We start from the raw sequence: 23,665 nt of genomic DNA on the forward strand, positions 1-23,665 counted from the left end.
GGCACTGTTAATTTGTTTTTGGACATCCTCATCGATGGTAGTCCCTTGGGAGAGGTGGCTGCCGAGATAAGGGAAGTGCTGCACGTACTTCAGAACCGCCCCCATCTACATGGGTGCTCAACTGGCCCAAGGAAGATTGGTGAAGGATCTTTGCCTTGGCAATGTTTAAAGACAGACCAAGCCTCTTATATGAGGTGTTGCATCAAGTATCAAGCGTCCTTTACATGTCCTGTACAGAGTGAGCCATCATGCAGCAGTCATCTGCAAACTGAAGGTCATGGATGTCCATGGTGGTGAGTTTTGTTTTTGCTCGGAAGTGACCAAAGTTGAAGAGCTTCCTGTTCAGATGATACTGAATGCTGAGACCAGGTGGTAGGTCATCTCAGATGAAGTGGACAATGACAGTCAGGTAAATGATGGACAAGGTGGGGCCAATCACACTATCTTGTTTGACCCCGGTCCAGATGTGAAAGGTGTCAGGACGGTGATGGACATGTTGTCAAGCAGCGGTCTCAGGTTGGTGACAAACTTCAATGGGCAACCAAAGTGTTGGAGGATGATCCATAGAGCTTCATGATTTAAAGAATCAAATGCTTTGGTCAGGCCGAAGAAGGAAAGGAACAATTCTTGATTTTTCTCCCAACATTTTTCCTGGATCTGTGTAGCCACAAAGACCTTGCCCGTAGTGCCCCGGGACAGTCGGAAGGCAAACTGGGTTTCCGGGAGAACCTCCTCAGTGACCGGATGAAGGCAGTTCAGGAGGATGTGAGCCAGCATCTTACCTGCGATGGACAGAGCATGAAGAGCCTCAGAAACAATTGGCAGAATTGCAATTACAGGATATGAGCTTGAAGCATAGCACAGAGGAATTATGCTCTGCTAAAGAAAGACTGATTAGTGTAGAGAACCAATTTTCACATACAAAAGATGTTTGCAAAGGAAAAATAAGAACTGATGAGAACACTGGAATGTTGCTCACAGGAAGTAGAACACTTGAAAAAGGACTTGAAACACTTAAATGATGAACTTACAGAAGCAAATCCAACAAAAATAGATCTTCAGTTCAAACTTGATGAGCTTCAAGCATCAGAAGTCTCCGTTAAATATTGTTAAAAATACCTAGAACAGGAGAAGGAATTGCTGTTGATTAGAACAGTTGTTTGGAAGCAGAATTAACAACCAAAACTGATTAAATTCTTGAACTTCAGTCCAATCTGAAGAGCATCAAGGTTGGGATATGCAAAATGGAAGAGCAAATCCACGATTTGAAAACAGATAAGAGGAATTCTACAAAAAAGACTAATGATCTAACGAGTGAATCGAAAGAGTCCAAGGAGCTGCCAGTGACCATGGAAGAAATATTCCAAACAGAACTGAATACTCAGGTGAAGTTGTTAAACTTATATCAGAGTTCTGCTCCTAACTCTGAAATAAAGGCAACTTAACTTAGCAGCGTGGTTGCTGAGCTGAATGAAAATATTCATAAGCTTGAAAAACAGCTGGAAAAGAAGGAATTGCCCAAACATTTGGGTAAAATTGTAAAGCAATTGGGAATGAAGGTTCCATTGGTGAAACATGAACTTCCATATACATTGGCGATGACCCACACAATTGTGGAAGAAGCGGAAAAAAGCAACAAGGAGATGAGCACAATGGTCATCCACCCCACAGGAAACATGTTAGAGTAGCAACCACTGATCAGCGCAACAGCCGAACCAACCAAGTGTGGTTCAGCATGAAAGAATGGAAGAAAAGGCTGAAACATAGTCAGATGCCAGAACAACCTTCAAATCTACAGGAAGAAACTGCAGCGACAGGCAGCGCTTACCACTCCTCCGACAGTAGTGCAAACGAGATATGGAAGGGCTACATGGCCTCTAGACCACCTGAACTTTTGAATTCAAAGACTTGAAGGGGGGAGATAGGTTAATGATAATGTTGTAATGACAATGTAAATGTATGACCTTAATAACTATGTAAGACATAAGGTAAACTACAATCACTTAAAATACATTGGATAAAGACTTGAGGGGAAGTGTATTATAAGGGTCTGGCTCATATAGGGTTAATGTGGGACTCAATACCATTTGCCCACACCATGATGTAAGAGAGCACATGGCCCACATCTAGTGTTGGACAGAGCAGTGTGTACCAGGAGGCGTGGAGACAACTTGTAGCTTGTACGCATTACCATATATTTGTATGATTCTAAGAGTCAATAAAAACTCACAGTTAACCTACGCATGCCTATGAAGGCTTCTTCAGACCTACTGAACAATATCCAACACTTCTCTCTCTTTATTTCACTTTCTGTACCTGATTTGATATTGAATTCACCCCTCTAGTTCACTTTCCTTCTCAATCCTTCTGCTGTTCATTTCTCCATCTTTCAAACTGATTAGTTAAGGAGATATCTTGTTGTCTGCCCTATTCACTCAGATGCCTGTTTCTCTTGCTGCAATGTTATAGCTCATGCATTCAACAATTTAGTGGCTAAAATATTTTGAGCTGAAGAAATCTAACGCAGCTGCCTTTAGATGGCTAGCTATGGTAAAACCTGATCCACTACAAATAGTTTCCACCACAGTAACATAAGGCTGACATGACTTATTTTCCTGACAAGACACTCACAATTGGATTGTACCCATGCTAGAGTACAGAACCCTTTGTATTGCATGAGAAAAGCACTGCATTCTTCTTTGTTTAAGTAATTACATTTACTTCTACCAGAATAAAAAGAGCCATTCGATCGAAGAAAAATAATCCAAAAAGATTGATGTGCAATTTTTAACATTTTATGGAAAAATGCTGATTTATTAATTGGGTGATTCAGTTGGTTCAAACACATTCCTATACTTCTAGAGCTGTGGTTGGAATCTAGGCAAGAGTGAATGAAATATTACTCTCCAGAACCTTTATAGGCTCTAAGCAAATCTGCAGCAGATAGCTGACCATAATTCAGTGCTTATTAATCTAAATCATTAGTCTTATTCAGGGACGCCCTGAGGATAACTGTTGTGGGAACATCCTCATTAATATAGCAGGAAGTACTCATCTGAGGTTAAGGTTCAAGCCACGTTGCTGAGTAGTATAGATAGAAATTTCTCCTACAAGGTAGCATCAGCGTACAACAAAATATTTTCAGTAAGTGTGATTTAGACCATATTTTGCACTGTACTTCGACAATAGGGTAAATGCAGTTCATAACTGTGCTAGATCGAACACAGATTAGAGTTTTTTCCAACCTATAATCATTATTAACATGGATTCGTGCCAAGTATGCAACCTCATTGCATTTTCCCTTATGAATCAAGTCTGTTCATTTCGCTGTAGGGATAATTTTACAAGTTCACCAGAAGTGCATATAGGAGAGTCTGGGTCCAAATGCACTTCTCACTCACTATTTTAATGGACTGAAAATCAAGGGGAGAACTCATCCAAATTCCTGGGCCAGAATTTTTCCGTCAGCGAGTTGAGAGCGGGGCCTGCTCACCAACTCGAAAATTACCCGGGATGATGTCGGGAGCAACCCCCAACATCATCCTGCCCTATTTAAATATTCAGGAAGGCGGGCGAACAACGAAATCAGCTGTCCGCCCGCCGACCTGTCAATGGCCAATTATGCCCCTGGTATCCAGTCCTGGCAGACACTGCTCCACGATGAGAATGTAAATTATGAAATGACCCTTTTAAAGCTAGGCATGATCATTGACTTAGAAAAAAGACTTTTAAATGTTCTACCCCACAAGTTTAAATCATTTACAGTGATTTCTTAAGTAAGGTTACTGAGTGCTGTAGACCTTCATATTTTGATTTCATGCATCATACTCAGTTGTAAATAGGAATCTCTTGTAGATACTTTCTCGTTCCCCTATTTAGGATTTCTTTTCCCTCCATACTTAAGGGGAAGCTAAATAAGTGCATGAGCAAAAAATTAATAGAAGGGTATACTGATAGGGTTAGGCAAATTGGGTTGGGAGGAGTCTTATGCAGAGCATAAGCACCAGTATAATGTTCGACTGAATGGCCTGCTTCTGTGCTGCAAATTTTATGTAATTCTATGGTATACGAAGTATTATTCTGACGTGCTTCTAGTTTCTTCTGATGTCACTCTGCATCTGTCCAGAAGAAATTGTGCCTGAACTGAGTATCCACTTATGGGCAGCCCATCTGGGGCAAAAGGCTCCTGGATGTCTCCCTTCCTCTTCTTTTTCCTCCTTTTCCTCCTCTTCTTCTTCCTCCCCCTCCTAAGGTGGCCTTCAAAGGCTGCACTCCCATGGGAGCAAAGATGCTCCCATGGCACTTGGCTACCATGATCTTGGAGACATCAGCTGGCAGAGAGGAGCCAAGAGCCTGGTGTACAGCAGCTATCCCTTGGCACCCAGTGGTTTGCTTATGGTTCTTTGTGGCTGGGCAAAGAAAACAGGTATGGCAGAATGGCATAGGATAATTGAATTTTAGATTCTGCCACGATAGCAGGCATTTACCAGCAAGATGTTCCGGGCATAGTAGCATGCCACCCGCAAGGTCATGGAGTGATAACTCGTGCAGTTGTGGTGCATTTCCCCATTAACATGTCGGGCCCACAGACCCATGTGCACGCAATTGGGAACCCTGCTACACGGGCAAAGCCTCATGCTCTCCCTGGCTGCTTCTCTACGTTCAGAGAATAAACAGGTCCCCTCTCCTTCTGTACAGGGCCTCTCTCAACCACTCTGATGCAGCGATGCATGGTGAAATGTGAAACGTTGGAAATGTCACATGCCCCTGTTTGGAAGGATTCACTGATGTTAGAAATTAAGAACCACGATGATCTTGGCAGCTGCCGACAATGCTATCTGTAGTGTTTAATTGTTCTGTGTTTGATTATGTGAGTCTGTTTGCTATTGATACTCACTGTGCTTGATCCATTAAGCCTGGGTGTGGACTCAGACAAAAGTAAACAAAGCTGTAGAAAGAGCTGGAAGTCAGAGCTGTGGAACAGATATTTTAAAGCACTGTGCATAAAACCAGTTACCTAAACAGAAACTAAAGTCATCTCTGCTTAGATCTGAAATATTAAATATACGTCATCATTGCCCTGCAGGGAGGCTGTAAATCGAGTTGTCATAGGTGACAGAGTTCATTCACCACCTATTTAGTGAAATGTAGGCTGGACTGAAAGTAACTTAAATTTCTTACTGGTACAGATGTATCACAACCAAATTTGAAGTATCGTATATAATTATCTTTTCATGCTTATTTGCATCAACCCATGACTATGTCTAATGAAAACAGAATTTCACAGGTTGTGACAACAGATAAAATAAAATAAACTTTACACTTTTTTGGAAACCTCATCCACGGGCGGGATGAGGTTTCCAGAAGCAAATAAAAATCAAATAAAAACTTCATTTTTTTTCATTAATAACATGCCCCTGCTCGAGGGGACATGTTTCATAAAATTTATAAAGTTTTTAATTTTTTTAAAAATCAGTTCATCTCCCTGGGGCAGCTCTGTGCCTCAGGGAGATTATGAAGCGCGAGCTCGCGTACATGAGCGAAGGTCACGCTCGTCCGGCTCGCGCTGCCCACCAACCCCACCCCCACACATGCAGCTCCAAGCGCTGCCGCTTGCGTTTCATGTTGGATGGGCCTTAATTGGCCGGCTAGCGTGAAATTGCCTTCCGGGCCCAATCGCAGGTGGCAGTCGGCCTCCCAAGCACACCCGCCTCAGCCGAGTCTGCATACCAAGGGCAAAATTCTGCCCCAGGTGTATTCATAAACACAAATGTATCATTATTAATATGCACATGAATAACACAAAGGCCTGTTTCAGATAACAATTAAGCAGCAGAATGTTTGTGTATGCTACCTAATATAAATAGATGCAAAATTCTTTGAACACACAATCCTTACTGAATAATTGAATCGATCACTCAATTTATGTTACGAAGGTTAAAATGTTATTTAATAATTATCTTCCGAAGCATCTGTGTTCATACATAAAATGGGCCAAGGTAGAGAAAAACGGCTTATTTCAAATTAAGTAAACTTTCATTCTCTTGGTATTAATATAAAAAAGATAAAGTTATCATGCTTTCTTTCCTGTTAAGTAGCAACTGTGGCCATTTGAGAACAGCAGTTTTGGTAAATGTTTTTTTCATAATAGCTCCTTCGTAAGTCATACAATGAGCAGTAACGCCAGCATTATTTCTCGGCTCGCACCTAAGTTAGCAGATTGCTTATTTTTATTTTGCAAAGATATACATTAGTTAAACAACTCCTTTACACATATGTATAATGCATGTGTGGACCATTTTTGTACTGAGGTAAATTGAAAGAAAAAGATGTGTTGAACTGTATATGCACATGACCGGATAGAGGAATACACACAAATCCTGCCCTTTACAAAGAAAACAATCGTCTTTCACATTTGCTTACTATGCTCATTTTGAAAAAAAAAACAGAACCAATTACAGAAGTATAACACGAAAGAGGCTTCAGATGGTATGGACCACATCGGTGCTGGAACAAAACGTTTGTACTGAATGCTTCAGCCAGTTTCTAACTAGTATGCTGTGCCGGCTTACTTTCACCTCTGAATCTAGGTACCTCAGGTGCTGCTCCTGGATGAGGTGGAGGTGGGAGAAGTGCTCCCTGAAAACCCTTGGTGGGCAGGGCCTTCTATTGAGAGCCCTCCTCCTTTGTTTGCATAGAGCTTCCCCTCTTTGCTGCCTGTGCTCCAACTCCAAGTCATGTTGCAGCTATTGCAACTATACTCTCCGTTACTGAAATAGGCGGTTCCCCTGACTGATCACCCAATTCCTCTGACCTCTTTGTCAAAATTTAGTGCCGCTCCTTTGTGAATTCACAACGTACGCAAAACTCGATCTTCCAGTATCACTGAATACAAAATGCCCACTAACTCTGAACCAGCAAAAGTCAAAAAACACCTCAATTGGAAATTTCGTGGTTACCCATTTAAATAGCACGGTGGGGGACCCCTCATGCAGCTAAACACACAACCAGCTACAAGTCCTTCAGAGAGAGCACTAACTGAACCTTGGTGTTCCAAAATGGCAGATCAGTGTGACAAATCAGCATTAGAGTCTATTTGACATCACAATCCGCCCTGTTTGCGTGGTTCCGCTGCACACATGGCACACCCATACTGCCACCCTGACATAAGAACACAATATGCCGGGGATACTCAGCAGGTCAGGCAGCATCTGAGAAGAGAAACAAAGTTAGCATTTCAGGCCTCATCAGAACTGAAAGGTCATCGATCTGAAATGTTTACTCTGTTTCCCTCCACAGATGCTGCCAGGCCTACTGAGTATTTCCTAATTTTTTGTTTTTAGTTTCAGATTTCGTACTTTGCTATCATACTAAGCACCCTGATAGTCAGGGCAGACCATACCAGAGCTAGGCCAGGAGTGGCCAGAAGTGTTGCAGCTGACATTTTTTAAGTTTCAGGTTTGTGCCTGGACCCTGGATCTGAATTCCATGGCCAGGGAGTTGTGTTGGTTGGTGAAGGTTCCAGACAGAGATAGACAGAGATTTAAATGCAAGGATAAGAAATTTTAATGTGAGGCAGAATGTGGGGAGCAGAAAGCCAATGTAAGTCAACAATCTCAATACAGCAAAGGAGTTTTGGATGAGCTGAAATCATGGAACATGTGGGTCAGCCAATGAAGCATTTGCATAGTTGAGACTGGAGATAGCAAAGGCATGATTGAAGGTTTCAACAGCAGATGGGCTGAGGCAGAGAAAGAGATGGGTGATATTATAAAGGTGGAGGTAGGCAGTAGTGATGGAAAGGAAATGGGGTCCTAAACTCAGCTTACGTTTAAATAAGATGCAGAGGTTTCAAACTGTCTGGATGAACCAGTAGCAAGCAACAGAGTTTGTGCCATTGGATGAAAACAATTGTTTTGGTCTTCCCATTGCTACACTGAAGGAATATGTGGCTTATCCAAGACAGAATGTTGGACATGGAGTCTGAAGACACAGTGGAGGATGATGAAGAGGTAGCCTGGGCCTTGTCATCTATCCTGGTGTCTTCAGATCATGTCACTGTGGGTAGCTTGTAGCTAAGAAAGAGGAGGGGGCCAGGGATAGATCCTTAGCCAACTCTAGAATTAATGGTCTTGGGGATGGGTAGAGAAGCCATTGTTGAAGATCAGGTAGGTAAGAGTGAAACTAAGGAAGAGCAGCTGCACTGAGCTGGACCACAAACAGAGGAGGAACGTCTGATGAACCATGTCAAAGGTTGTACAGGACATGAGGATGGATAGTGTATCATGTTCATAGTTCCAGAAGGTGTCATTTGTGACTTTGATTAGGGTGATTTCCGTGCTATGACAGGTGAACATCTGATTGGGGAGATCCAACCATGGAACTGTTGGCTTGTAAAGGGAGAAGGAGGGTACCTGATGAGGAAGAATCACTCAAAGCACAGGAGCCAGGAAGAGAAGTTGATTGGTCAGCAACTGGGAAGGTGTTAAGGGAGCAGGAACAAGATTGGCTCACAGACGGCATGAGAGGCGTAAGAGAGAAAGATGGGAGGTGGGTAGTGTAATCTAGAGCTCAGAGGAAAGCCAGAGGGAGAATTGACTTCGAGAGTAAGAGAAGGGACGAAGCAATGGAGACAACTGAATATGAATCAACACATTCTGTAAGTTAAATGCAGAGCTCAGAGGTAAACCCTGACTTCACATTCATTTTTTGTGATGCTTCAGAGACAAAAATGTTGCACAATGTTCTGAGAGTTTTATGCCTCAAGAAATTGACACCAACAAGCCTGGTGACTGAGTCATTGCACAATTGTGGGCAACTTTCCAATCAGGTATCAAGTTTCATATCAACTACTTAAGTTTTCTTAGAAAAAGTGTCAACTGCATTTAGAAGAAAGAACCAGTTTGCCTTATGTAATTTCGTAATCAAAATTACAACTGTTTTGTTTGTGTGAACATATCTGCATTTGTTTTCACATCTTGTTTAGCCATTGAACATGGTATTGTATTCCATAACCTATTAGCCTAATATCCCAAATTGCTACTAGTAGAAATTATATTTTCATTAAAACCCTAGGGTCATCAAATATGTATTATTGGGGCAGGTTCTGCACAAAGCTAGAAAAAGCAGCTTTACATTGAGTGAAATACTCAGCAATTTCAAATAGGATTATCCTGGGATTGACTCTAGCTGCATCAAATCTTGTCAAAGGGGGTCGGGAAATTGTATATGCCGGCAGCCCTTAATGGGAAAAATTAAAAGGGCATGGCTTTTAAAAGTTCAAAATAAAAGAGTGTAGATTGTTCCAAACAAAGTTTTAACCTTTCCAAAGGCCAGCAGAGTCACAAAAACAGAGTGGCTGGCGAAATAATGTGGAGGCAAGGAAAGTAACCTGCAACCACAGGGTGGGACCAGTATAACACCCAGCTGCATGAAAAGTTTTACCCTGTCATTCCAAGGTACCCTCCCCAAAGGATAACAGTGCAGCGTGCTATACAGGAAGCATTGGGCACAAAAGGATGAAGGGGGAAGGTGCCTTTAACTGTCCCTTTTTTATGCTCCTTTATTCAGCTCATACTGTTCTGCATCTGCCTTCAGCTGCAGATGGTTCTCCAGTATAATATTGGTGTCAGTGTCAAAGATTTGTGTAGGTTCCACACTGATAGGTTCTTAAAGGAAGATAGACATTCACTGCAAATAAAGTAAAAATGGTATCAGAAATAATGTTGGAACCTTCCACAAAATGCCCTGTAAAACAAGAAAAAGGTTGAACAGCAATCAGACCTCGAATTGCATGATTTGGATGTTGGGGATAGGCAGCCAGTGGAATCAATGAAAACAAAAGTGATGGGTGAGTAAGGCCTGGTGCAAGTCTAGTGTTGGAATAATTTGAAAGTTCCATAGGATCGAAAGCCAATGAGGAGAATGCTGGAGAAGGATGGCACAAGATTGTTCTCAGTAGTGCCTCATGTTTTGGATGCCACAGGTGCTATTTGAGAGCCAAAATGGCATCTACGTTCAGCGGGGGAACACAATATTGCTCATGCATGCATTGAATGACCGCTGAGGGCACGTAGAGCAGATCATGATATTAATCAGCATACAAAGCTGGTGTGATGCCAGCGCTGCTGCTGTTTTGGAGCTAGATGTTCCAGCTAAAGCCCTCTCTTAACCTTGCACAGCCAAACAGTCAATCAGCTGCAGGAAGGACTCGCCATTGGCACAATTTAAAAGAATTATTAACTACTTATAATTGCTTTCTTAGTTGCTGGTTGATTTCGTCTGGCTGTTGTTTCAATCCTATCAGAATTTGGTGTTTTCTGGAGTCCTTTATAGTTGCAAAGGTGGTGAGTGGTGTGGCTGGTGCTGAAGGATGTTTGCTGATGTTACGGTTCCTGGACAAACCAGTTGCTCCCAGACATGAGTGCACTAGCAGAGATTCCCCTTGGAATGCAGCATGAGTTGGAGAATGAACAGAGGCCACACACAGCAGGACGAGCTGCTGGAAGAGGGAGGAGTAGGAGTAGGGCTCTCAGCAGGAGGCCATATCCATCCTGGACGGTCCGAGAGCATTCTCCTACCTGAACCTCATTGAGGAACAATGTGTGAAGCAACTGCCCTTTACTAAGGATGTCCTCACTGAAACCTGTCACCAACTGCAACCAGAACAGCAACCGCAGAACAGAGCAAAGATGGCATTGCCAGTGGCTGTGAAGCTGACCAACAAATATCCATGCATCTGGGTCTTTCCAAGTTGGAGCTGGAAACATCAGCAAAATCTTGAGGTTTGCTGTCCACTGTTATATAAAGGAGGTAACTGCGCTATCTAGTCACAAGAGCTAAAGACATTTCATTCTCTCTTGCCAGAGACCAGCAAGCAGAGAAAGCCCAGAGTTGGATTGCAGGCTTCCCCAAGGTGCAAGGTGCCATTGCTTGCACACACGTGGCTCCTTGGGCACAGAATGTCAACTTTGGCCTATACTGGAGCCAAAAGGTGTTCCATTCCCTCAATATCCAGCTGGTATGTGACCATAGGTAGTGAATCATTCAGATCAATGTCCAGTATACTGGCAACAGTCATGATGCCTTCATTCTATGGCAGGCCCTCTGTAATAGCTACATTTGAGACACCATGACAAGCCATGGAATGGCTACTGGACAACAAGAGGTACCTGCTAACAATAAGGCTAATGACTCCAGTGCAAAGCCTATGCACATGTTTACAGAAAAAATGTTCGATCAGACCATTGGCTAGACTGCTAGAAGGAGCATTGCAGTTTTCGACAGAGCAGGTGTCAAGTTTCCTGCTGGTCTGCTTCATGTTGCACATCCTCACCATCATGAGGGACTGCCCTTGTTAGCAGCTGTATGGAGATCAGCTAAGAAACAGGAACATGAGCTGGAGGAGGAGAAGGAGGAAGAACAAGTCAGGCTACCTGGAAAGAATTAATCCCAATATGATATCTGCAAATTCAACTCCAATTCCACATTTATCAATAGTCCCACACTCATCTGACTTTTTGTCTGCCAATTAATAATCTACTTGGCCATAATGCAAATAATAAAAGCTACCATAAAATAAACATTCCAAACCAAATTGTTAAATGAAACCATTCCATACTCTATTCCAACTAATGACCTATTTTGCAATCCCTTAGTGTCTGGTTTAGTGCTCCTATGCTGTGCTACCCCAATGGAAGCTGGTGACTTCCAGTGTAAGAGACTGCAGATGTCTTAGAGTATAACCTCAAGCAGCTCTGCACCTAGAAGGCTCACCTATGAACTGCACTCTCTCAGCATGGTCAGCACAGACTGGGCTGGCTTGTTCTCAGGCAACAGCAAGGGCACTGGAGGAGTGACAAAGGTGAAAAGACAGCAGTTTCTGATTCCATGAAACCACTGCCACCAGCCCTGAAATGGTGCCTCTGCAATCCTGGTAATTGTTTTTTATTCATGCACGGGATGTGGGCGTCGCTGGCTGGGTCAGCATTTTATTGCCCAACCCTAGTTGCCCTTGAGAAGGTGGTGGTGAGCTGTCTTCTTGAACCGCTGCAGTTCATGTAGTGTAAGTACACCCACAGTGCTGTTAGGGAGGGTGCTCCAGGATTTTGACACAGCAACAATGAAGGAATGGTGATATATTTCCAAGTCAGGATGGTGAGTGACTTGGAGGGGAACTTCCAGGTGATGGTGTTCCCATCCATCTGCTGCTCTTGTCCTTCTAGATAGTAGCAGTCGTGGGTTTGGAAGGTGCTGTTGAAGGAGACTTGGTGAATTCCTGCAGTGCATCTTGTGGATGGTACACACTGCTGCCATTGTCATCGGTGGTGGAGGGAGTGAATGTTTGTGGATAGGATGCCAATCAAGTGGGCTGCTTTGTCATGGATGGTGTCAATCTTCTTGAGTGTTGTGGGAGCTGCACTCATCCAGGCAAGTGGGCAGGATTCCATCACACTCCTGGCTTGTACCCTATATTTAGTGGACAGGCTTTGGGGAATCAGGAGGTGAGTTCTCATCGCAGGACCCCTAGCCTCTGACTTGCTCTTGTAGCCATAGTATTTATATGGCTAATCCAGTTCAGTTTCTGGTGAATGGTAACCTTTCAAATGTTGATAGAGGGGGATTCAGTGATGGTAATGCCTTAACATTAAAGGGTGATGATTGGATTCTCTCTTGTTGAAGATGGTCATTGCCTGACACTTGTGTGGCACAAATGTTACTTGCCACTTGTCAGCCCAAGCCTGGATATTGTCCAGGTCTTGCTGCATTTGGACATGGACTGCTTCAGTATCTGAGGAGTCGCGAATGGTGCTGAACATTGTGCAATCATCAGCGAACATCCCCCACTTCTGACCTTATGCTGAAAGGAAGGTCATTGATGAAGCAGCTGAAGATGGTTAGGTCTAGGACACTGCCTTGAGGAACTCCTGCAGTGATGTCCTGGAGCTAAGATGAATGATCTCCAGCAACCACAACCATCTTCCTTTGTGCTAGGTATGACTTCAACCAGTGGAGAGTTCCCATCCTGATCCCCAGGGACTCCAGTTTTGCTAGGGCTCTTTGATGTTGCACTTAGTCAATTGTGGCCTTGATATCAAGTGCAGTCACTCTCACCTCACCTCGGGAGTTCAGCTCCTTTGTCTATGTTTGAAACAAGGCTGTAATGAGGCCAGGAGCTGAGCGGCCCTGGCGGAACCCAATCTGGATGTCAGTGAGCAAGTTATTGCTAAGCGAGTGCAGCTTGATAGCACTGTTGATGACCCCTTCCATTACTTTACCGATGATCGAGAGTAGACTGATGGGACGGTAACTGTACAGGTTGAGTTGGTCCTGCTTTTTTTGTGCAGGACAAAGCTGGGCAATTTTCCACATAGCCGGGTAGATGCCAGCGTTGTAGCTATACTGGAATAGCTTGGCTACATGGCGTGGCAAGTTCTGGAGCACAAGTCTTCAGCACTATTGCTGGAATATTGTCAGGGCCCATAGCCTTTGCAGTGTCCAGTGCCTTCAGGTGTTTCTTGATATCAGGTGGAGCAAATCGAGTTGGCTAAAGACTGGCATCTGTGATGCTGGGGACCTCCGGAGGAGGTTAGAGGGCAGCTTGCTGTGACACCCTTCAAACCCTTTGTTACACAGTGATCCACAACCATCCTGGCAGTGGCCTTAGTTTGTACTACAGCAAGCTGATTTAGCATGTCCTCATTTTGAGCTTCCACTGCAGCATGCAGACATTGAGTGGCTGCTGCTGGCACTGCAATAGAAGCTGCAACATTGCCTATCAGAGCCTGCACCTTTGTTGAGTCCACAACTGTACAAATGGAGTTGGCTATCACTTCCAAGATCCGCAGGCCTGTGCCAAGTTGGTGCTGGACTCTCCTTGCTCCTTGACATTGACAACAGGCATCCTGACAGGCTTCCCAATGCACCCAACATTTCATTGTGCAGAAAACTGCTGATGCTAGAAATCCAAAATAAAAACAAAAGTACCTGGAAAAACTCAGCAAGTCTGGCAGCATCTGCGGAGAGGAACACAGTTAACATTTCGAGTCCGAATGACCCTTCAACAGAACTAAGTAAAAATAGAAGAGAGGTGAAATATAAGCTGGTTTAAGGGGGGGGGCGGTGGGGGGGACAGGTGATAGAGGGCCAGTGATGGGTGGAGATAACCAAAAGATGTCACAGACAAAAGGACAAAGAGGAGTTGAAGGTGGTGATATTATCTGAGGAATGTGCTAATTAAGGTTAGAAAGCAGGACAAGCAAGGTACAAATAGCCCTAATGGGGGTGGGGTGGGGTGAAGGAATCAAAAAAGGCTAAAAGGTAGAGATAAAACAATGGATGGAAATACATTTAAAAATAATGGAAGTAGGTGGGAAAAGGAAAATCTATATAAATTATTGGTAAGAAAAAGGGGGGGATTCGAAAAGGGGGTGGGGATGGAGGAGAGAGTTCATGATTTAAAATGTGCATACCTATCAGTGTTCTTCCATAGGCAGCCTCATCAACGTGCATATCTGAGTCCTCCGCAGCAGAACTCATGTGCGACCTTACTATCTGGCAAGCTGGCACTGGCACTATCTATCCTTTGCCCACTGTCCTTGCTGCAGAATGGGTGTGCTTAGTGTCTCACCACATGCAGATCCTGCCTTTGCGCTACACTCTAAATGACTCTCAGTGTCAGTATCTGAGCTCGTGGCTGTGAGTGTAAAATCAAATGATGATACATCTTCATCGTCACTGTCTTTGCACTGTCCCTCCACTATCTGTCCAGGTTGTGCTTCTCGGATACCTGATGAGTGAAAGACACAAGGCTAACATTGTGGTGCTGACATGCAAGCTTAAACCTTCTGCTGCTTGTAAGTCAGCAGAGAGCATTGGGATGAAGCAGGGTGGAGGTGAAAAGGAGCATTATGTATAAGGCTATGCCATCATCAACAGTTTCAGCCTCGGCATCTTCATAATGGCCAGGACCATCTCCTCCTTGGAGAATTAGATATGCAGACAGGCCTGTCAGCTTTTTAGCTCTTGCAGCCTCATCTTGTTTGTGACCTTTTCATGCCAGAAAGCGGGAAATGTGTCAGTGAGTGCCGTGCAAACTGATTGGGCTATGTGTTGTCATGGTTGAATAGCTGGCAGCGTATGCAAGCTGTGAGATGTGGGTGTGAGACTTGCAGCAGTGCTAGTTATTTGAGGATGTGGTGGAGCACATGAATGTCAGGTATGAGTTCTGACTGATCGAGATTGTTGGTAGGTGAACGACGTGGAAGTGGTGAATTGAGCAGTGTTCTGGTGAAAGGTCACGGACCTGAAACATTGGCCGGGATTTTCCGGCCCCCATCGCGGGCGGGGCCCACCGCGAGCGAGAGAAGTCCATTGACTCGCGGCAGGACCAGAAGTTGGCCGCAGCGGTGGGCGGGTGTGGAAAATCCCGCTCATTGACTCGGTTTCTCTCTCCGCAGATGCTGCCAGACCTGCTGAGTTTTTCCAACATTTTCTGTTTTGATTTCAGATTTCCAGCATCCGTGGCATTTCACTTCGGTTTTGGTATCTGAGGCTAGTCATGCAATTTGTCATCACATTGCTCATCATGATACCCTCACCTGTTTTTGGGGGCTATCCAGTTTAGTCACCAAAGAAGCTTGAGTTCATAAAAGGACGAAAGGTAGTTTGCAAATTACCCTGCGCAAATGTCCTGGTAGATATAAAGAGACCCGTACATACTTACTGATCTTTATCACTCCACATAACCACAGAGCCTTACATCCATCAAATTGTCTTTTGTTCAATACCATGTCTAAAGACCTGTGCAAACACTTTTTTTTAATTGATCCATGGGATGTGGGCTCCACTGGCTGGGACAGCATTTATTGCCCATCCCTAATTGCCCTTGAGAAGGTGGTGGTGAGCTGTCTTCTTGAACCGTTGCAGTCCATGTGCTATAGGTACACCCATATTGCTGTTAGGAAGGGTTTTGACCCAGTGACAGTGAAGGAACAGCAATATATTTCCAAGTCAGGATGCTGAGTGACTTGGAGTGGAACTTGCAGGTGGTGGTGTTCCCATCTATCTGCTGTCCTTGTCCTTCCAGATGGTACTGGTCATGGGTTTGTGAAAAAGGTTTGAATGGAATGATAGAATCATGCATTATGGCCCTCGCTAACATGGACAAATAATAAACAAGAATTATTATTTGTCTATGTTAGCGAGCTCCATACTGCATGATTCTGTTATTCCATTGAAACTTGTTTCACAGGCCATTGGGACTTCTGGCAGTGCATCAATGGAAGGCCAAAGTCACTTTGTATTAACAATGTGTAGTGCAATAAGCATCCACACTCAAGTTATGCAAGGTATCACTCCTAGGCATATGGGTAGATTCACCAATCCCATCCATGAAAACCATATATGAAAGGGAGCACAGCTCCCTACTGGTTGAGTGAGTGGGTGAATTCATCCTATATTCTCTATTGTTGTTCTTACTAACTTAACCTTCATGTGGACAACTTGAGTGATTTGTGTGCACAAAGCTGCACTTTAACTGGCTAGAGAGCAATGTGGAGAAGGGGACAGTTTTGATCCTGTGACTGTGCTGAGATATCTGATTCTAACCAGGATAGTATGATGCTGCTGCAATATGGCCTTGTATTAAAAAGGACACATTCAACCAGGACTCTCCCTCTGCTGATCGCAGTTAATGACTTTACTGGAAAATTGAGTATGTGCGTACATATTTACATATATATATATATATATATATATATATCTTTATGTACATGTTTTTATGTTTGTGTTTGTGTATTTGTTTGTATATGTTTGCTTGTTTGTGTATGTATATTTAGGTGTGCCAATTTATGTATTTGTGGGTTTGTGCAGATGTATATATTGTAGAATGAAGGGTTAATCAATGGGCTATGCTAATGTATGAAGTAAATGATGTACCATTGACACTAGTCAGTCATGCACTCTCTCTCAAGAGGGATAGATTGGAATCATGCCGAAGAGCTTCGTGGTCTACTCTGTAAGCTGTTTAGAAGTAGTACTAATACATAAGTGTTAAGTAGACTCTAGAGCATGTCTACAGTCTGTCTAAGAACTAAGTCCCACACCTAGAGTACAAGAGAGAAGGACCCAATCCCAGAACTTGGTGGGAGCTGTGGAGACATTCTTGTAAAAGAGACATTGGTGTTATCGAAGGAACCACAGAGTGAAGAAAACTTTGAAAGCAGCTCAAGAAATTTCGGCAGTAAAAGGAGACACACTGGAACGAGGTAATGATGACCATACCTAGTGAGCAGTCCCTGTCCTTGCCCCACCCATTTGACTGCCTTGAGGACCCACAGAGAGGCCATCAGTAGAAGTTATGGAAACTTTGTTTTCTCTGGTACCAAGCAGTGTCAAGCCTTCACAAAAAGGAGCAAAATTTTCAAATGAGATCCTTTCTTTATGCAGTAGGTCCAGTAGCAGACAACGTTCTCTTAAGGTAGGGTGTGTAGGAGTCCATCATAGATTTTGATTCCATTATTAAAGCCTTTGACGCTTAGTTTAGCCCGAAGCAAAATTTACTAATTGAAAGAACATGTTTTAACTAGAGCTCACAATAAACTCGGGAATCGATTGAATTATGCCTAACTGACCTATATCGCCTAGCTAGTTCTTACAGATGCAGGGCGCCAAAGGATGAGCTAATCTGTGATCATATAGTCATGAATTTTCAGGATGGGAAACTCTTGAACTTTCTGCAGACCAAAGATGATCTTACAATGTATCAAGTGGTCCAGTATGTGTGACACATAGAGTTTAGAGCATTTAATCAGGCTATAATTCGTGGCAGCACCGAGGCTTCACATGACTCTATAGATTTGGTAGGCACAAGGGCAGTGGTACCGTCCATACAAAAGCCCATAAGAAATTCCATGCTGGCAGCCATTTTGAGATGCTTGAGTTGTGGCATGAAAACCCAGCACAGACGCCAAGGCTGCTCAGCAGAGGGCACGGAATGCTTCCAGTGTGGTAAAACTGGACATTTCAAGCATTTATGCAAATCCAGCAATTTTAATCGAAGTCACAGACCAGTACATATTTAAGAAACACATGCCTTCCAAGAAGTGACAGCCCCACAGATTTCCTAGAGGAAGTAGATGGTCTTAATCCTGACTACTGGTCAGTTACAAAGCAAGTTCAAGGCTTTGATACTACTTTTAAAATTGATACTGGGGCTGCTGTAAACATATTAGCAGATGCCCTTGACTGATTTCAACTGATGATCCTTTATCCATCAGGCAGCATTAGCCTTCTACTTAAAGACGGGATTATTGCTCCCCTTAGCTACAAGTGGCAACAGATCATTGATTCTCCCTGTCCTTTTCACAATCAATGTAGATCCTTTTTGAGTGGTGATGTTGGTGTACTTCTGGCATCCTAGAAAAATCAGATGATGTTCATCATTTGAATGATTCAGCGTCCTACGTGCAACAGTCTTTAACCTTTTACCTAGAAGCAGTGGAAATGCAGCCTTCAGAAGCTGAGAAAGTTTATACGCTCAGCAGTAAGTTCCTTTCTTTCAGAGAATCACCATCCACTAGAACCGGGGCTGAGATTGAAGTTATGAATCTCTCAGTTCTTCATGGAGTAAGGTCAGGAGTGGAAAATACAGAAGGCACAGGAATATAGGAACATAACCTAAAAACATAGGAACATAGGACTTAGAAGCAGGAGTAGGCCATTCACCCATTCGAGACTGCTCCACCATTCAATAAGATCATGGCTGATCTGGTTATGGTCTCAACTCCACTTTGCTGTCTTTCTCCCATAACCTTTGACTCCCTTATCTATCAAAAATCTGTCTAACTGCAGCAAATGGTGACCATTCCCATGAAGACATCCTGGACCTGAATTGACTCGTCCTAGAGAGTGATGACATATGAACATATAAACATAGGAATTGTGGGGAGATGGTAGTGTAGTGGTGATGTTGCTGGACTAGTAATCCAGAGACCCAGGCTAATGTTCTGGAGGCATGGGTTCAAATCCCACCATGGTGGTTGTTGGAGTTTGAATTCAATTAATATATTTGGAATATAAAGCTAATTTCAGCAATGGTGACCATAAAACTATCTTTGATTGCCACTAAAAAACCCATCTGGCTCACTAATGCCCTTTAGGAAAGGAAATCTGATGTCCTTACCTGGTCTGGCCTACATGTGACTCCAGACCCACAGCAACGTGGTTGACTCTTAACTGCCCTCTGAAATGGCCTAAGAAGCCATTACGTACACGGCCAATTAGGGCTGTCTTTGAAATAATAAAATTAGGAGCAGGAATAGGCCACACATTCCCTCAAGCCTCCTCTGCTGTTCAATAAAATCATATCTGATCATAATCTCACCTACACCTGATAACCTTTTACCCCCTTGCTTATCAAGAATCTCTCTACCTCTTCCTTAAAATATTCAGACTCTGCTTCCACTGCCTTTTGAGGAAGAGAGTTTCAAAGCCTCATGGCCCTCTGAGAGAAAATATTTCTCCTCTTCCCTGTATTAAGTGGGCAACCCCTTATTTTTAAACAGTGACCCCTAATTCTAGATTCCCACACAAGAGGAAATGTTCTTTCCACATCCACATCCTGGGATCCTTTCCACATCCCTGTCAAGACTGCTCAGGATCTTAAATGTTTCAATGAAGCCGCCTCTTACTCTTCTAAATTCCAGCATATACTAGCCTAACCTGTCTAGCCTTTCCTGATAAGACAACCCACCCATTCATGCTATTATAATAAACCTTCTCTGAACAGCTTCTAATGCATTAACATCTTTCTTTAAATAAAGAGACCAGTAATGTACACAATACTCCAAATGTGGTCTCACCAATGCTCTGTACAACTGAAGCATAACCTCCCTACTTTGTAATCAATTCCCCTCGCAATAAATGGTAACATTCTATTAGCTTTCCGAATTACCTGCTATACCTGCATAATAACTTATTGTGATTCATGTACTAGGACACCCAGATCCCTCCGGATACCGGAGCTCTGCAATTCCTCACCATTTAGATAATAAGCTTCTTTTTTATTCTTCCAGCCAAAATGAATGATTTCACATTTGCCCACATTATACGCCATTGGCCAGATCTTTGCCCACTCACTTAACCCAGTTATGTCACTTTGTAGCCTCCTTATGCCCTCTTCGCAATTTACTTTCCTATCTATCTTTGTGTCATCAGCAAATTGAGCAAGCATTCCTTCGATCCCTTCATCCAAGTTATATAGAGAAATTGTAAAAAGTTAAGGCCCAGGACTGATCCCTGTGGCATACTACTCATTACATCTTGCCATCCAGAAAATTACCCATTTATGCCTACTCTCTGATTCCTGTTGGCTAATCAGAAGAGGAAGGCCGAGATCCTGAAGAACAAGGCAGCACCCCACTTCATGCACCAGGCCCTCTAGGCCTTAATCAGAGGCGTGCAGGTGCACAGGCATGCGCTCCATCCCAGGGATAGCTGCAGAAAACACAGCAACCTCACCTCTCCAGCCTGGGAGGCCGTCGCGGAACAGGTCAGCGCGGCTGGTACCCGCGCCCGAAATGCCACTCATTGCAGGAAGAGGATGAATGATTTCATCAGCTCGGCCAGGGTAAGTCATCTTTCAACACCCTCCAATATCAAACTATCATCATGGCATCATGGACTCCAATGGCGACTCTCTCCAGGGATCTCATGCAACCATTAGCGGGGGACACATATCAACACTCATTATCTCACGGAGACTTTCACATCACCACCATCCCATCTACCATGCTGTTTACACTCCATCCTCTGGCTCTTCTGGGGAGGACTCACCACACGCAGGGGACATGCATCTCACCCAACCTGTGCTCCATCCCTTCTCATCACATGCCTGTCTTTCTTCTTCATACAGGCACACAACAGGCGCAAGAGAGCACAGACTGGGGGAGAGGGACGACTGACATCATTGCCTTGGCTGAGTTTCGAGGAGGCTGCAGCCGAGCTGGCAGGGGAGGACAATGAAGAGGAGATCGGCCTTTCCCACCCACCCAGTATGGATCCTAGCTCCGTCGCTTCATCAAATCCTGACATTCGCAGTGAGTCACGTGCAGCCTGATCTAGCTCATGCTCATTCGCTGAAACTCTATTTTCTATTTTCTAGGTACCAGCAGATCAAGACCCCCAGCACCTCTCATGCGAGCCTCCAGATTTCATCCGGGAAGGAAGCTCTGGAAGAACCGTCACAGTGCTCACACGCACCCTCCACCGGCTCAGAGACACACATGTCAGTCGGACACAGCTGCAGATTAGGCTCTGGCTCACATTCTGGAGGACCCTCACCCACACGTCCCTGCAGCGGTCGGAGGCAGGTATAGCATTCAGACGGCTGCTGGAGGGCTCAGTCCAAGTCAGATGATGAGCCTCTGGAAGCGGCTGTTAAATCTGTGCTGGAAATGGAACGACAGGCGAAGGAACATCAGGCAGAGATTCGGCAGTCACCCAGTATACTAGAGAGAATGGTGGAGGAGTCCATCCGTGTTCTATCTGATGTCATGGCTCTGACATGCTAGCGCCTCGAGGTCACAATGGGAAGGCTGGTAACCACCATGGAGGCCTTGGCGCAGCAGGTCTTACCAGATTAGCACTCGGTCCTGCACTCCGTGGCTGCAGATCCTGATGGGCGCCATAAGGGTGTAGGCAACATGAGGGCTGGGGAGGATGGGGGGTGTGGGGGGCAACTTGACCTCCTTCCAGGTGCACCATCTCCTGCAGGAGTCAGGGCGGGGCCCTCGGGTACCCACAGGGAGAATCAGCGTCAGCCGGGCACGCCGGGTGCCTCCTCTCAGGACACCCGAAGGGTTTGCAGCCACCCACAGCTCCCTCTGCCTGTAAGCCCATCCGCTCCAGCTTCTCAGGCCGCCAAGGGTGCTTCTGCTCCTGAGCAGGTGACCCTTATCGGGCCAGGGCCCTCCAGGCCTCAGGCCACCAGAGGACGTCCACCATGGCCATCACAGACATCAGGGTGTAGTAATCAGGAAGCTGCCTCCACCTCTGCTGCGGATGTCGGGCTGCACCCAGGCACAGTGCTAGAGTTAGGAAAGTTAAGAAACATTGATGTCACTTTTGGGTGACGGGTGTGCTAGACATGTAAAGAAATTGCACCTTTGTGAATATATTTGATGGTAATGTGAATGTTCCTGTCAACTGATGGTATTGTGATTTTGTACTTTGGAGTCCTCTTATTTCAAGGCTTAGCCTTCCTCCCGCTCAGCGACAGTGTCCCAACGTGAGATTCACATTCCTGTGATGTCAACCTCTGTTGAACTAGGATCCGCTCCCCTTGTGTGATGTCAGGAACATGTGTTTTAATCTTTATTGGAAGTTTTTGATGTAAGCGTTTCAAGGAACACCATTGAGTGAGGGCAGCTCATCAGCATTGATATTCTAGCACCATTTGTGTCTCCTCAGTGGTAGTGGCAGAAGAAAAGACATGTACGGGAGGAGGAGATCCCTAGGCATGTCAGCGTCTCAGTCACAGCAGTGTTTGCATCATTAGATGGTGATGAAGCCTTCAAGTCTTCTCTTGCATCGCTCTTGTTCCCAAGTGGGCTCTCAGTTCCCAGAGTGAGCTCACTCAGAGGGCCCCATGGACCAAAGCAAAGATCATGGCCTGGCGATTCATGAGGCAAGTGTGAATGCGGGACACATTCTCACTGCAAATGGGTGGACACCCCCTGAATTGAAAGAAAATGGCATTGAGGGCTAGGAGACCTGTGGCCATATTCCTTCACTTTACTGTTCCTGGGACCTGTCAGGGATTATTGATCATGGGCACAACTCCCACATCTTTCTTCCTCCATGGCATGATCGCACTCATAATGACCCTCACCAGCCTCCTGAGGATTTTGGGCCTGAGGTTCTTGGGCCTCTGGATCTTCATTTCTTATGAGCTCTTATCCTCTTCCAGGTCATCCTCTGGCAGGGGGTCACCTCTTTGCATAGCCAGATTGTGAAGGGCGCACTGTGATGATGCGGGAAATCCTGCTGGGACTGTATTGTAGTCAGCAACCGGAGTGATCCAAGCATCTGAAGTTTATCTTCAGAAGCTCTGTGCTCTGCTCTTTAAGGGAGTGTGTGGAACAGTGAGCAGCGTTGTACCTCTCTTCGGATGGGCTCTGAGGGTGACGCACTGGTGTCATCAGCCAGCTTATCCTCAAGCAGCCATCCCTGCAGACATATAGGCCCCTGGAAAATCTCATGCACCTGGGAGTGATTCAGGATGTAGGAGTCATGGCAACTCCCAGGGTACAGTACACAAACGTGCAGTATGTGCTTCCGGTGATCACACACCAGTTGTACAGTGATGGAATGATAGCCCTTGCAGTTTATCACCATTAAGGCCTGCTGCCATGGAGCCCATATAGCCACAAGGGTGCAGTCTATTGCACCCTTCATTCTTGGGATGCCTGAGATGGTGGTGAAGTCAGTGAATCTCGCAGCCTGGTTATCTTCGTCCAGAGCAAACCTGACATAATAATGGGCTTTCATGTAAAGGGCATCTGTGAGCTCCTTTATCCATCGATGTGTTGCAGACTGAGAGATGCCACACATGTTGCCTGTTGATTCTTGGAAAAGTCTAGAGGAAAAGAAATTGAGCGCGGCA

This window comes from Carcharodon carcharias, chromosome 7 (assembly GCF_017639515.1).
Source record: "Carcharodon carcharias isolate sCarCar2 chromosome 7, sCarCar2.pri, whole genome shotgun sequence".
Lineage (NCBI taxonomy): Eukaryota > Metazoa > Chordata > Chondrichthyes > Lamniformes > Lamnidae > Carcharodon > Carcharodon carcharias.